Here is a 14,060-nt window from a genome sequence, read left to right as displayed (position 1 = left end):
GAGAACATTTTCAGCTTATTCTTGATGCATGCAAGAAGTAACATTGCTCTTGTGTGTTAGTGCTTTTTAGGCATTCCTCTGAGCCTAAATTTGGGGGACCTGATCAAATGAAGGATGTCTGCGGGTTTCAGAATTAACTTTTCTGCTCGTTTTTTTTCCATATTGGAATGGAAGAAAAATACAAATCATTGCCTGGATTCACTAAAGGACAACTTTTATATGCCTGACTTGTAGCAGGTGCAATCCAAGGATGTTATTAAGTGGGGCATCTTGGAGAGGCAGGCAAAACAATGCCAAAATACCTAATCCCAACACGGATTAGATAATGTGATGTTCCTGGAGAACTTGAAAGTCAAAGGAACATTTCCATGTTTTACGTATCTTTAGATTGAGGCAGAAACTAAGGATTTTCAAAATTGCATTTTAGGATGGAAGTGCCTAATTAACATGTCCACTGTGGGCAGGCATCTCTTTTCTTTCAATCCAACGTGATACAGACAATGACAAAAGTGGCCTCTTCGTCTCAGTGACTTTATAAATCTAACGGTGGGACAGGACACAACAGATGGCATCAGGCAGGTGGCTTAGTGAAAGGGAAGTGTGGAGGAACATTTGTGGTGCAGAAGGCCATCCTAAGAAAAGGCATTTTTGTGTTCAGTATCTTTGGTTTATGTAAACTTTCATACTTCCATGTTCTCCTTTTAGGAAATGTTAATACTCCATGCAATTACTTACAGATGCTGTCTTATTTCAAACACTTTTTTTCTCCAGGATGCTTTATAAAAGAAAGCAGTGCTGTACTCGTTTCAAAATCCGGCTTCTGCTTCCTCAGCCCTACCTTCCTCTCCCCATCCTGATGAAAGCGTTAATGTATCTCACTGAATGTCACTTACGTAGTAATTGATCTTCACAACTCTGAGCCCCCTTTCCGATAGCAAGCGTACTCAGGGCCATTGTGAAACCTTTCTGACCTGATTATGTGACTCCAATCAGCCCTGCACCGAGCTGCCCAAAAGGCTGACTGATGGAGACGCTGCGGTTTGGAGCTCAATTCCCTTGTCGCAGGCAGTAGCTGCACACAGGCAGGCAGAGGTGTGTTTGACCCTTCATTATGAATTTGGGTTATTTCTTATTTTTCTCTTTCAACTTCCATTTTTCTGTTTGAGACGGCATATGTTCCCAAATGCTTTTTATATTCAGGACAAGTTCTTGCTGCGATCATCTTACTCTGAATGAGACTTCAGTAGCAGCTATAGCTTTTTATACTTTAAATGTGAATTTCAGTGTTGGCTAAGCGAGAAATTAATTCTGACCTGCCTTCTGTACCAAATCTGCCAAATGAATGGCAATTAACTCTGGACTATTAAACCCCAAAAGCTTCTCTGCAGCTTCTGGGAGCTGACCTGGAACTTCCTTTACAAAAGGGAATGAAAAGCAAATCAGAAGCTGCGGTTTTTATTTATTTATTTATGGTGAGAGGAGAGGGAAAGAATACAAATATCCTGTCTTCTGGTTCATTTTGAACTTCTATAGGTTGCTGGCAGGAGGAACTGCCCCAGTCTCTAGGCCCAAGGCAGAGCGTGGTATTTGTTGCTGCTTTTCTTTGGCAGTGGCAGTCCCGGTACCAAGAGATTTTTCGAGGTCTTCCTAAAGACAGAGGTTAGCCAAACTGACAGGCCGCAGGGTGTTCCCCCTCCAGGTGTGTCTGACACTGCCAAGGTTTCGTAGCCAAGGTATCCTTTTGCTGTGGCTGGAACAATTTGTTGTGTTTATTTCCTGCTTTTACAGAATCACAGAATTGTGGGGGTTGGAAGGGACCTCAAGAGATCATCGGGACCAACCCCATCTCTCACTCATCTCCCCCTGCCTCTGCATCCCTACAAGTTTCCCAAATGCCCTGAGCCCCGACTTCATTTGCCTTGGACCCTATGATGTTTTAATGTTATATGTATATTCAAAAAAGCAAATAAGCAAACCCGTTTTCATAGATAAATAAGTAGCAATTTACATAGACCCAGGCCCCAGGTGGAGGTTCTTGCTGGGGTCTGCACCTCCATGGCCGTGCACATCTTTTGCTGTGGCTGCCTGGCACCAGCTCCATGGCTCCTGTTGATGGTGGCCTGTGCTTCAGGTTCTCTCCCTCCACCCATTTGCTTCTGCAGTCTTGAAAGAGTTGCTGTGGTATTCTCACTGCAACTGGAAATAATAGTTCTTGCCTAGTAACCTAGGACTGAGTAGGTGCATCCTCTACAGACATCCAAATACAACAGTAGTATTTAACAGACACCAATATAAATGACTGGATCTATTAATTGAAGACACAAATGGTAGAAAAAATATTTACTTCACAATTATCAGGTATTTAACATTATGATTTCCCAGCAAAGCAGAGGGAGCACTGTTGTCTGTTTGTTTGTTTGTGGGTTGTCTGTTTTTTGAGCAGTAACAATCTGGGTGTTAGTGAAATTTGCTAAGCCTTTTAAACAGAGATAGTCACTGTGTTCTGTGTCTACCAAACATTCGGTTTTCCCTGCCTAACACTCATACACTGCAAACCCTTCTGTGTACAAGGTGAGATGGGCGTGCTGATTGAAGGGCTCATGATTGACTGAGCTGTAGTGTTCCCGGGGCTTCAAGAAAGGTTTTTACTCGATGCTCTTTCCCACAGGAGTTCACATTTGCTGTTTTATCTCTGGGAGTGAGCTTAGTGACAGACGCACATGGAGAGCCGGGGAGAAATGCCATGGGAGCTGCTTAACAGCATTCAGATGCAGAGATGGCATTTGATTCCCAGGCATCTTTGCTGCATCCACTTTATACGAAATCTAAATCAGGAAACCCTACAGGGTATCAGGAAAGCAGACCTCTGATCTGCATGCTCTCGCCATTAAAAATCAAGTCCTGCTTCTGAAACAATAAACAAATCTAAAGGTTATTGAATAACTTCCCTTCGTCTGAGTGGAGCCTGTGAAGTGGCAGCATAGCAGGTGCATGGACATACAGCTGTGGGCATTACATTGCGAGAGGCCTCTGACAACGCGCTAACGGGCTGCCTGACACACGTGGTGTAGCTGCTTCCATTTCATGTAGAAATTGTGTTAGCCTAATACCTACATGTTGTTCAATCATAATTCTCTGGCTGTGTTTTAAACAGAGTACCACTCTTCGGAAACAGTTCCCAGTTCCCGTGTTACACTGTTACTCAAATACTCTGTTAGAGACAGCCAAGCTTGAACCACTTCTTTGCGTTTTATTTTGTCTGCATTTATGCTAATTTATATTTATAAATATCTGTGGGTGGGTAATTGAAGCTCTGCAGTAATCCTTTTTCTTTTCCTTTAGATGTATAGAGTCTGCAAAATCTAAAATAGCTTAGGAGTAAGCATGCTAATATTATGGAGATATTTTGCCTTTCATTTAATGGAAAGGTAATTTTTTCTGATTCATTTGGTGCTGTGAAATTAAGAAAGTCACTGGAAATGAATGTAAAAGCAAATGACTAGATGGGAAAAAATGACAAAAAAATAATATCTGTAGCTGTGAGATACGGTGCTCTATGATGTCAGAACTGTGGATTGCTGATGAAGTTTAAAGTAATTCCATTTCGCATGATATTTTTAAATTCTCATATAAAACAATTGATTTAAATGTAGAACCTTTGAAATACAAAGAATTAACCTCACCCTCCAGACATGATGCTTAAGGTTAAAAATAATAGAAACATAAATCTTGTGTAAGTCTTATTAAAAAAAGAAATATCTGCACTATCTGAGTTGGATTTCTTTCAACCAAAAAGTCCTATTCTGAAATGCTACCGTTCTGACAGTGTGACAAATTGCTGGAACAAATGCTAAATAGTTAAATGGACAAGTGATGGATGGCCTCATAAGCCTTGCAGGGCAGCCTGTGTAAGATACTAATTGGTTCTGTGGAACTGGTTTTAGTCAATAAATTCACTTGAGAGATCTTTGCCTGTGTGTGTGTCTGTGTATGTGTTAGATATCTTTAAAGAAAGCAGTGCTGTAGGTGACAAACCGCTTGCAATGTATTAGGCCACCAACAACTTCATTTTGCCCTCTATACCATCTACCGTCTTTCAAGGATATAACCTACTCAAAATCTATTATTGATGCATTGCTGTCTCTCAAAGGCTTCTGAATTATGAGTTTATTTGGAAGCCTCCAGAATATTTTGATGCTAAGAAAAATGCCCCCATTACGTTTTCCAGTGTTTGCAATTGCTTTTTTTTTTTTTTTTTTTTCCTTCCCTGCGATAGATTCTATGACCATTGCTCACTTGGAGCAATGCTTTCTGCTGCAGATAGTCTAGATATTAAGGAACTCCCTTGGTGAAGGAAGTTGTCAGGGAGAGTACAGGCGATCACACCTCGCCCTTGGGACCAGTGCCAGCAAAGACCTGAGCAGCCTCTACTGGGCCAGAGTTTGAAGGCGTGAGAGTTTCCAGGGCTCCAGGTTGGAAGGTAGGCCCTGGTTGCTCTCCAATTTGAAACCCCTGGGCTTTCCTGAGCTCTCGTGGTTTGGCTGGGGGGTGGCAGTGTGTCTGCACACCGCTTGCAGCTCTGGGCTGGAGGTAAGACCTGTAGGCTTTTGGTGGCTTCCTGCTCAGCATCCTGGCTGCTGCGAACACTGCGTGGACACCTGCTCAGCTACTGCCCTGCATGGCCCCAGCTGGACCTGCTGTGCATGGTTGGTGCTGACGAGCTGCCCTGAAGCACCTGCCTTTTAAGTCCTTAAGCCCTTTGCTGAATGCGGCCCACAGTGATTTCAGTGGAAAAATGTGGAGTTGCCAGGTGTTGGCTTTGGTTTTGGTTTTGTTAAAAGCAGAAAAATCATCACTGCTAGGAAGACACTGTTTTCATTCATGCTTTAAAACAAACAAAAACACAAACTAAACCACCTCATTAAGTGAGCCAATGCAGGGAAGGAAGGTTAAGAGATGCTTTCCTAGTTTTTCTAGATAGCAATTTCCTGTTTAGTAAAATAGGATTGATTAATTCTGAAAACATCAGAACTTAGAAAGCTAATCTTTGAGATGAAGGAAAAATCTGAAATTAATTTAGCATTTAGATAACACTGAAGTTCAATGAAAAATCAGGTCCACGTCTCAGCTCTTTTCTGGTCCCTGTTGTGCTGCAAAATAAAACATATTTTTTGGGTAGGGACTGAAAATGGGTTATGTATTTCTGGTTGCTTTGCATTCTCTCTCATGCTCACGTATATAAGATGTTTCATAATTAAAGACTGTACTTCAGCTGATGTATATTAAAAAAAAGCCTAATAACATGTACTAGCTATGTTAGCAGCAGAGTTGAAATAATTAGACAGCAAAAATAAGGTATTTCTAGAATGGCCTGTAACAATAATAAAAAAATAAAGGAGAAAAAGCAGCACAGGCGACCTATACCTGGGCTCTCTGATATATGTAAGATTCAAGAAAACTTGCAGGGAACAAAACCTAGAGTAGCTCCCTGATATATATTATAGTTAAACCTATTGATATAGATGTTTAAGGAGGAGCTGGAAGGAAGACGCGGTGTATGGGGAGAATATGGACTCAGAGATGCATATGCTCCTTGTTGAGCTTGTGGGAGGAGGTCGATGTCACGGAAGATTTGCTGTGTCTGGCACATAACCTATCTCTGGCTCCCCGCTACAGGAAAAGCATGGCTTGTCACTAAAAAAGGAAAATTCAGTTATGTAACAACGATACTAATAGCTTTTTTCTTAAATCCTAACATATTATTAGGTTTTATGCCAAAAAAAAAAAAAAAGTCCAGTGGAAGTTTATATTGAGAAATGATCTGTACATAGAAAGTAGGTTTCTTGTGCAAGTTAGCTGACTGAGGTGTACAATGAGTTGAACAGATTTGTAGATCAAACAAAAAGGGCTGAATTATAAGAGTTAAGAAGTAGCCTGTTAGGAAAAACTTACTGTATTTGTAGCCAACTGTGAATCAGGGGATAAATACATTGTACGTTCTTACATTTAATCAGACTCTGTGGCTCCAGAGCGAAGGCCCACGCGTCCCTCTGGAGCACATTTATAATGAATATTTTAGTTCATTAATACGAAGGATTGTGACTGTACACAAAACAGAACAAACAAACATTATGTGATCTCCAATACACTGATCTGTATTTATGCTTGTGTAAAAGCCTGAGGTAGACTCATTTAGGATATTGAGCCATAAAGTTTAACTACTGGATCAACCAAAGATGGTAGACTAGAAATTTTCTATGTAAATGAAATACTTTTTATAAAATCATTTAGCTTTTTTTGTTAAAGTTGATTTTGACCTTTGCACTAATTTTTGTGGGTTTTATATTCTAGAATGTAACACACTTTACTAGACATCACACGTAAGGAATCTTTATGTCAACGTCAAAGATCCACAATATGGCCCTTAAAATGCTTTTATAGGTAATCTGGCAAGCTGCAAGTGATGCTGTGCCAAGCGAAGAGACATTAAAGCTCCACTCTAGTGAGTGGTCACCAGACTTTAAATAAATTTAATTCCTGTGAAGTAGACAGGATTAAGTACCAACATCCATTTGCTTGTAAATCAATGGGAGATGAAGGACTCATGCTCATCTGGATGTGGGAAATCTCTCCTTTGAGTTTAGCTGTTAAACTTGGATTTTGCAAGTGTAAAGTACATCATTTAGTGTAAAGAACTTGTACTTACTATGTACGTGTAAAAGTCACGACGCAAATCCCAAACGGCCCTGAGTTTCTGCAGCATCACGCTAGTCACTTCAGAAACAAAGAATAAACTGGGCCTTGGGAAGGGAACTGCTCAAAAAGCTGCTCTCAGTTTCCAAAGTTTCTCAGCTAGTATAACTTGTACGTTTTTTAAATTAAGAGTTTACTTTCAAATAGCTTATGAAACACATAGGCGATGAGCTGATATGTTTGTCACACTTGTATATTTAGGAATCCATGTGTTTATAAAGTGTTGTATCACATCTGTGGGAGAGACTGCAGCTGCTCATAACTTTGACTAGAAGAAATCTGCTGACCTGCTGGGTTCATTAACAGTGTAGACTTCTATTGCTTAACCTTTTAAAAAGATTTTGAAGAGTATATAAATGTATGTCTTTTCAGAAAACCTGAATGTGCAACGTTAGAATAGAAAATGAAGAGATTGAAAGAATAAAACTACTAAAATGTCAAACTCACAAGGACCTACTGAAATTCAGGACAAAATCCAGTTTCAGGTAAATTCTTAAGTTACCATCTGTTCTCTTCACAAGTATCTTTTATATACTATAAATATATTGTACAGTAACAGCTTCCCAGCTGTGAAGAGACCATTTGCTTGACTGCTCTTTTAATTCCTCTATAAAAGTTTGGTTTTGAAGTTGGCCATCTGCCTAGATGGTAGTGTGATAGGCATTAATAAAATATAATATAAAGAATAAATTAAAACATCTGCTAAAATTAATAGGAAAAAATTTATTCAGCATAGAAGGAAATACAATAGCATGGAGAAACTGAGTAGTCTGAATTGATAATCATAATTTTAAGATATGGAGATAATAAAGGGGGGCATCTGGGATCTGGTCCAGCAAGTCACTGTGACTATAAGCGTGAGAGCAGCCCTGTTCTTAGCTTACTTGCACGTAAACCTAAAATTAAGCATGTTATTTGAAAGAATCAGACATCCAGAAACAGTTTTTACATTCTAGTACAGCTATATAGTTATCAAATATTTATTTTACTGTTCAATATAACCCTTAACAGCTGCAGTTTTATTGGGAAGGTAAGAGGACTGTAGTTCCACCTTTGTTGCTGCCATTATATGTTAGGGTACAGCCTAACACAGAATACACTCATTGCTCCTGCCTCTCTGGCAAAAGGAGTTTGACTTAAACTAAGGGTGAAGAGAGCTAGGGAGATGGAGCGAAGTTAATCTTGCTAGTCATAGCATGGGACAGTGAGCACAAAGGACAACTTGGAGGTTCGAGTTGGATATTAGGAAAAGCTTCCTCACAAGGAGGGTAGTACAGTGCTAGGAGAGGTTGTCTGGGGAGGTTGTGGGATAATTCTTCATCCCTGGAAGTTTTGGGAGCTTGTTTAGGCATGTCTGGCCATGTCTGTTTTTTTTTTTTTTTTTTTTTTCATCCTCCTTCAAGTTAGAGGTTAGACCACAGGACCTCTAGAGGCATCTTCCAACCAACTTGTTTGCTCAGATCAAAGCTTGCTCTCTGCAGCAGAGATCAGAAGCAGGCATCTGGGATCAGTGGTGGGGAAGAGGTGCATATTTGCCCCAGGTATTCCCCTATTATCTGGCAATAAGGGGTCAGGCATTTCCCAAATGAAAGGCGTTGTCTTTGTATTTATTTAATAATCATGAACAAATTTGTCTGATGCATTTTTTTATTTTTAACAAGTAGCTATTTCAGCTGTGAGATATACTAAAATTGACCTTGTTTTAGAAAGAGTGCGGGTTTTAATATTTAATGAAGGGGTATTTCTGAGAAAAATGTTATACATTTAATTACATTTTCCTGCTACACTGTCAGCTCTGTCTTACTGCTACATTGTGGGCAGGAAGGAGAAGATGTTCAAATTCCTGTTTATGAGTCAATCATATTAATTCTTCTGTGCTGTCCCTGGGACCTTTGTGCTCAGTCTCTTAAGGATGTTGGCTTGGGAAAAATGCTTTCACTTTCTTGATCAGCCATGTTATCCGTGAGTCAGTAACCGAAGTAAAACCAGGTTGTCATTATATAATTCCTAGCATTAAAAATGAGCAGGTCTGATTCGGTCCCTTCTGAGGCTGAGCTGCGAGGTAAGAGTTTGCAGCATTTTCCCCAGTTGCTGAGCACTGCGTTATCTGCCAATCTCCTCATGTTCCACTTATTTTTTAAACTGGTCCTGGGTTTGTTGCTAGCATGCCTCAATACCTGAGTCTGTTACATTATATTATTTTGGAAATCTTCTGTGATTACTGCCTAATCCCTTTGTGCACATCTCTTGGCCTTCTCCTGGAAACAAGGATTAACCTTCTGTGGCATTTTTGATCTAGCTAGCCATGGAATACGAATCATTTCTAATGCTGGTAAAGGGCTTTGTGAACTGTGTGAAATCTGCCTTCTGAGATGCAAAGCACGACGATAAACTTCCTGTACTGTTGCAGAGAACCATCTGTGTAGTGCCCGGGAAGACATGCCCGTCTCGGTGTCATTGTCACTAGCAGCAATCTTCTTGGGCAGAACGTTTTCTGTTGCGTGCAGCACTGAAGGCTCAATAACGCTCACAGATCAGCTGGATGCCCTCAGCAGCGGCTTGTCGTGCCGCTTGCTGACGGTGCCTGGTCGGGCTGCGCGCCCATCCTGGCCTGGCAGAGGGCCGCTGGGGCCTGTGAGCGCGGCCTTGCTCTCGGCTGGGTGCTGCTCACAGGCTGCATCCTGAGGCGTCGCGCCCAAGGGTGGCGCTGGGGCACCGGAGGAGGGTCTCCTGTGTATCGACTGTAACAAGTGTATGTCAGGCCTATAATTATCATCTGAAGGCCTCTTTCCATTTGCTTTTATCTGGACATTTTCTTACCTGCCCTTTGTTCCTTGAAAACAAGCAACGTCCCTTGGAGGTGAACAAACATGTGGGAAGCATCAGTTGTCTACATTCAGTTTTATGTTCTCTCAGTTCCTTACGCAGGCGTGCAGGAACTTGTCTCAGCACACAGAAGCATATTTCATGGAGTATCGTGTGTGTATATACACATATATAAATTTGTATTTATGTAACACATATAAAATAAAAGCCAAAGTCCTTTGGTTTTTAGCAACCTGCTTATGAATTTGATATCATAAGGATGTAGACTTGTAGAGAAGCCCTGATGAAGGCCAGGGATGGAGACAGATAAAAGGAAAAAAAAAAGGAGACATAACTAAGACAAAACTGATCCAGGAAGCCAAAGACTCATGCTTAAATAGGTAAGACTATTCTGAGAAGAATTTAGTTTGTATCTTTTCTTTTTTTTTTTTTTTTTTTTTTTTTTTTTTTTTCTTTCCTGTTAGGGATCATTTTTATAGTTATTTTTGGTGGGTGGGGAGTCTTTTACTTCAGGTAATACGACTTTTACTATCAGGGTACATTGCAGTGCCACTCAGTACCACTGCACTAGTTAAGGGTCTGCGAGGAGTATTTCTGTTATAAATCTGGAAGATTACATCTCTGACTTCTCATATTGCATCATCCTGAAACTTGACAAGTTGTCAGTGGAGAGGCAATTATTTCTACCAAAACATTAAGAATATAAGTAATATTTATAAGCTATGTGGTGGCATAAGAATCTATGGATTTTGTAGAGCAGAGGAGATTGGAGATTTGGTTGTTTGATTGTTTTCTTTGTTTTGTCCCAACTATAGAAGTTATACGTCAATACCATAAAAATTAAATTTTGCTTGCAGCTAGTTGAAAATGAGGTTTAATTGCATTTATAGTTGTCAGGGGTGAGGGAGAAGGAGTGACACAGTTGAAACCCTAAGAGAACCGAGAAAAAAGCAGTGGGGCTGTCCAGAAAATACAACTCCTTCCTGTGAAAGAGAGATGGTGTTATTTTCAGTTTGAAGATTCTTGTTTTCAGGAGCAGCCTGTGCTGGAAGAAGAGCCTGTGTTTCCCAGCAGTGACTCACTGAGTTTCATGAGCAACAGGGAGAGCGCGTGTGAGGTGAGCCAGGAGCGGCTGTTAGGATCTGGGCAGGTGAGGCTCGTAGCAGGCTGGAGCCTGAACATTTTGGAAGAGTGAGACAAAGACCAGCGAGCCCAGGGATGTTTGAAGGGGCAAAAGGAGCCTGGGGGCAGAGTGAAGGAATCTTTAGAGCCTTTTGATAATGTGTACCAGATTAGAGGAGCGTCTTGAATCATCCATGAAATGTGTGAAACAAGTGATATGAACAGTTTAACCAACTGAGAGGAAATGAACTGCAAATGCAAAATTAAGATTACCATTTCAGAATACTAGTTTATGTGAAGAAAGCTAAGTGGTGTTGGCACGGTTGGTAATTTTTAGTTATCATAAATTAGCTTTAGGAATGCTGGTTAATATAAATGGATGATCATATTTTCTTATTTAAAATCTTTAGGGTTTCTAAGGTGCATTAGCACACTCACCCAGGAAGGTGCCACAGATACTTAAAGGTTTTGATGTGTCTGACAGCTGCTAGTTGTTTGCTTTCCAGCGGGGGGACTTTGCTTGCGAGCTTCGTCACCAATGTAGAAGTGTTTCATACATGTGCCATGCAGTATAAACAGCAGATTGCCTGCCTGTCTGCCAAGTTCTCAGGACACTGGTGCCTATGAAGTTCCTCTGGGAGTGCTGAGCAGTCACAACTGTTTGCTATGTTAGTTTTTTTTGTTGTTGTTGTTTGTTTTTGTTTTTGTTTTTTTTCCCCAGGACATGAACAGTTCAGCATCATGTCAACATAGCCACAGTTAGCATGATCTCTCATCTTGCAGAAAGATCTGAGTTGGGCTTAAAAGAGAGCCCATCATAATTAACAAGGATGTTAACCTCCTCCTTGAGGGAGAGCTGATTTCCACAAAGACTCCTTCCCATGGGGTGATCACTGCTGGAAGGAAGGAAAAAATAATTTGACTCTGATTTTTTGTGATATTTAGAACTTTTATGTACTTGGCAAGTTGAGCTGCTCATATCATGGATTTGCTCCATCTTTCCCATTGAGCCATTCCATGAGGTTTCCAGATTAGGTGACTGTTGTCACACAGAGCTCTTCTGACTGCATAAACTGGTTGTTTCTTGATTTGCATTTTTTCCATAAGTAGCCTCTTTCAGGGTTGCCTCTCCATTCAAGTACTAGTACCCCAATGCCTGGCTTTTGCACACTTTTTTTCTGCCATCTGCTCCAAGGAGAGACTTCTCAGTAGCTCCTACTGTTGTAAAGAGTAGTAGATGTTAAATTCAATTGCACCTATAGATAGAATTCCTTCCCCTTTTATTTCATTATTGCTTTCTGCTCCTTGGCTACTTGGCATTCCAGTGGAGGACGCTACTAGACTTGAGAGTTCTTCTACAATTTTTTAAACCTTTGTGGTTCTCTTCTGTAAAATGCCTCTCAAAAATAAATTTGAATCCACACTGTAGATGAATTTAAAATAAATTTAATTACTGGTAATCCAAATAAATACATGTTCCTAAAATTAAAATGGCTATTTGGAAACATAGGTGGACATGATGCATACAAATGCATTGATTAGAAACAGTGTAGTGTGATCACATGCTAAATTTTTGATCTTATTTCCCTGTAATTCCCAGCAGTGGAAACCTGAAAGTGGCAAAAAAGAGGAAGTGGGAAAACAAAAATTCTATATCAGTAGAAACTGGAGGTGCACAGGAGAAGTTCACACGTCTTCTACCTTTGTGTGCTAACACTTCTGATTTGAACTGTTAATTGCTCTTGTGCTTTTAACTCTTTGGCAAGCATTGTTTTGAGTTGTCTGTTACACTGGGAGAAGCCACTGTTTAATGTAAAAGGAGTGAGGGAAATACTTTATTGGCTTTATTGCCTAAAAGTCTCTCTCAGACTGCATTTCATCTTAGTTTAAACAGCAGCTACTTTTAGAAAGTAGCAATGTCCCTTAGAATAAAAGTGACAACATTTATTCTAAACGAGCATCCTTCAGTATACCCAATACAAGTGACTGGCTTTAATTTTGAGGGGAAGCTGGTAAGAAGGAAAAACTTTCATTTCTGTTATTATCCTTACATTCTTCATTATTATTATTATTATTTTTCTTCTGGCTTTATTAGCTGGATATCAATCCAGTTCATACAATATAACCAGAATTGTTTAAAAAGATATTGCTCATACCTTGCCCAGTGATACATTTATCATGAGATGCACAAAGTTTATCCTCAGATTCTACCTTCAGGGGTCTTAAAGATTTTACACTGGGATGGTGATGTAAGTATCGGATCTTAGGTTATATTCACAGTAATCCACAGACAATAAAAATAATAGTAAAAATAAACCCTCGTATTTTTATGATTGCAAAGTGAACAAATAAGAAAGTAAGTTTTGACCTGTTTTGTATCATCTTTTCCTGAGTTTGTGTGTGTGTTTTAATGTAAATCACTACTTTTAAATAGGCGATACGGGTCAACAAAAAAAAGTTACTTTGTAGGTATGACTTACAACCTAAAAGCGAGTATTCAGTCAGGATACCCATGCCAATTTTCCATAGAGAAATTCTATGCCAAAGATTGCATGCGTGAGTTGATCTGTAAGAGAAATCCACGTTTAGTCTTGATAAATTGTCTTCAGTTTGTCGACTTGTCTTCCATACATGTAGTACCTGGAGACACGCAGCAGCCAAACGGTAGTTCACTGGCATGGGGATTCTTGCAGTGCCTCACTGAGTGCCTCACAGTCCTAAGAGATTACAAGTATTTTTTCAAAGATAGGCTCTCACATTGTTCCTTACCTTCACCTGCGATGCTCATTTAGCTCAGCTGAGGAGAGGGCATGTGGCAGTGGAGCTCCTCACTGCAGACCTGGTTTATCTTCTTAGCCTCTCTATGAAGGACAACTCAGAAGCAGAGAGAGACACCTGTGCATTTGTTTGCAGTTCACAGGTTGCTTTCTCCCCAGGTATATTTTGCAGCAATGAAGGCACAATTAACAAAATTGGTGTGTTTCTGTTTTTGACATTATTGATTCTAATTAAATTTAATGAAGAAGACCTAAATGGCTTCTTCTGCATATTTGCAATGCTTTGGGAACTTTAAGTTATATGAAGATTCGCAATGCCAGAAGTACCAATTTTGTCATCTTTTTTCATTTACTGGTATTATGGGTAAACTTTGATCTTAAGGGAGAAGGAATGTTTCAGTTCAGTCCAAAAGTTTCTTAAGAGATGTCAAATCTGGGGTTTGTAAGAAGTTCTGCATTTCTGTGTCTGCTTAGGAAAGTGGTGGGGATGGAGGGAGTGAAGGGGACACACAAACTTGTGTTCCTATTTTTTATCTCTCCCTTCCTTCTCCCTTCCTTCTCCCTTCCTTCTCCCTTCCTTCT

General features: G+C 40.1%; 1 long non-coding RNA gene across 2 annotated transcripts in view; it reads left to right on the top strand.

Annotated features, from left to right (window-relative positions):
• Positions 1–14,060, top strand: part of LOC118170569 — a 129,268-nt gene that overhangs the window by 70,503 nt on the left and 44,705 nt on the right. For both annotated transcript variants that reach the window (XR_004752780.1, XR_004752781.1), the window contains exon 4: positions 7,126–7,238. This is a non-coding gene — a long non-coding RNA (uncharacterized LOC118170569). The remainder of the gene's footprint in view (positions 1–7,125; positions 7,239–14,060) is intronic.

This window comes from Oxyura jamaicensis, chromosome 8 (genome assembly GCF_011077185.1).
Source record: "Oxyura jamaicensis isolate SHBP4307 breed ruddy duck chromosome 8, BPBGC_Ojam_1.0, whole genome shotgun sequence".
Lineage (NCBI taxonomy): Eukaryota > Metazoa > Chordata > Aves > Anseriformes > Anatidae > Oxyura > Oxyura jamaicensis.
Note: the sequence above shows the minus strand (reverse complement) of the source record. Positions and strands in the feature narration are given on the sequence as shown.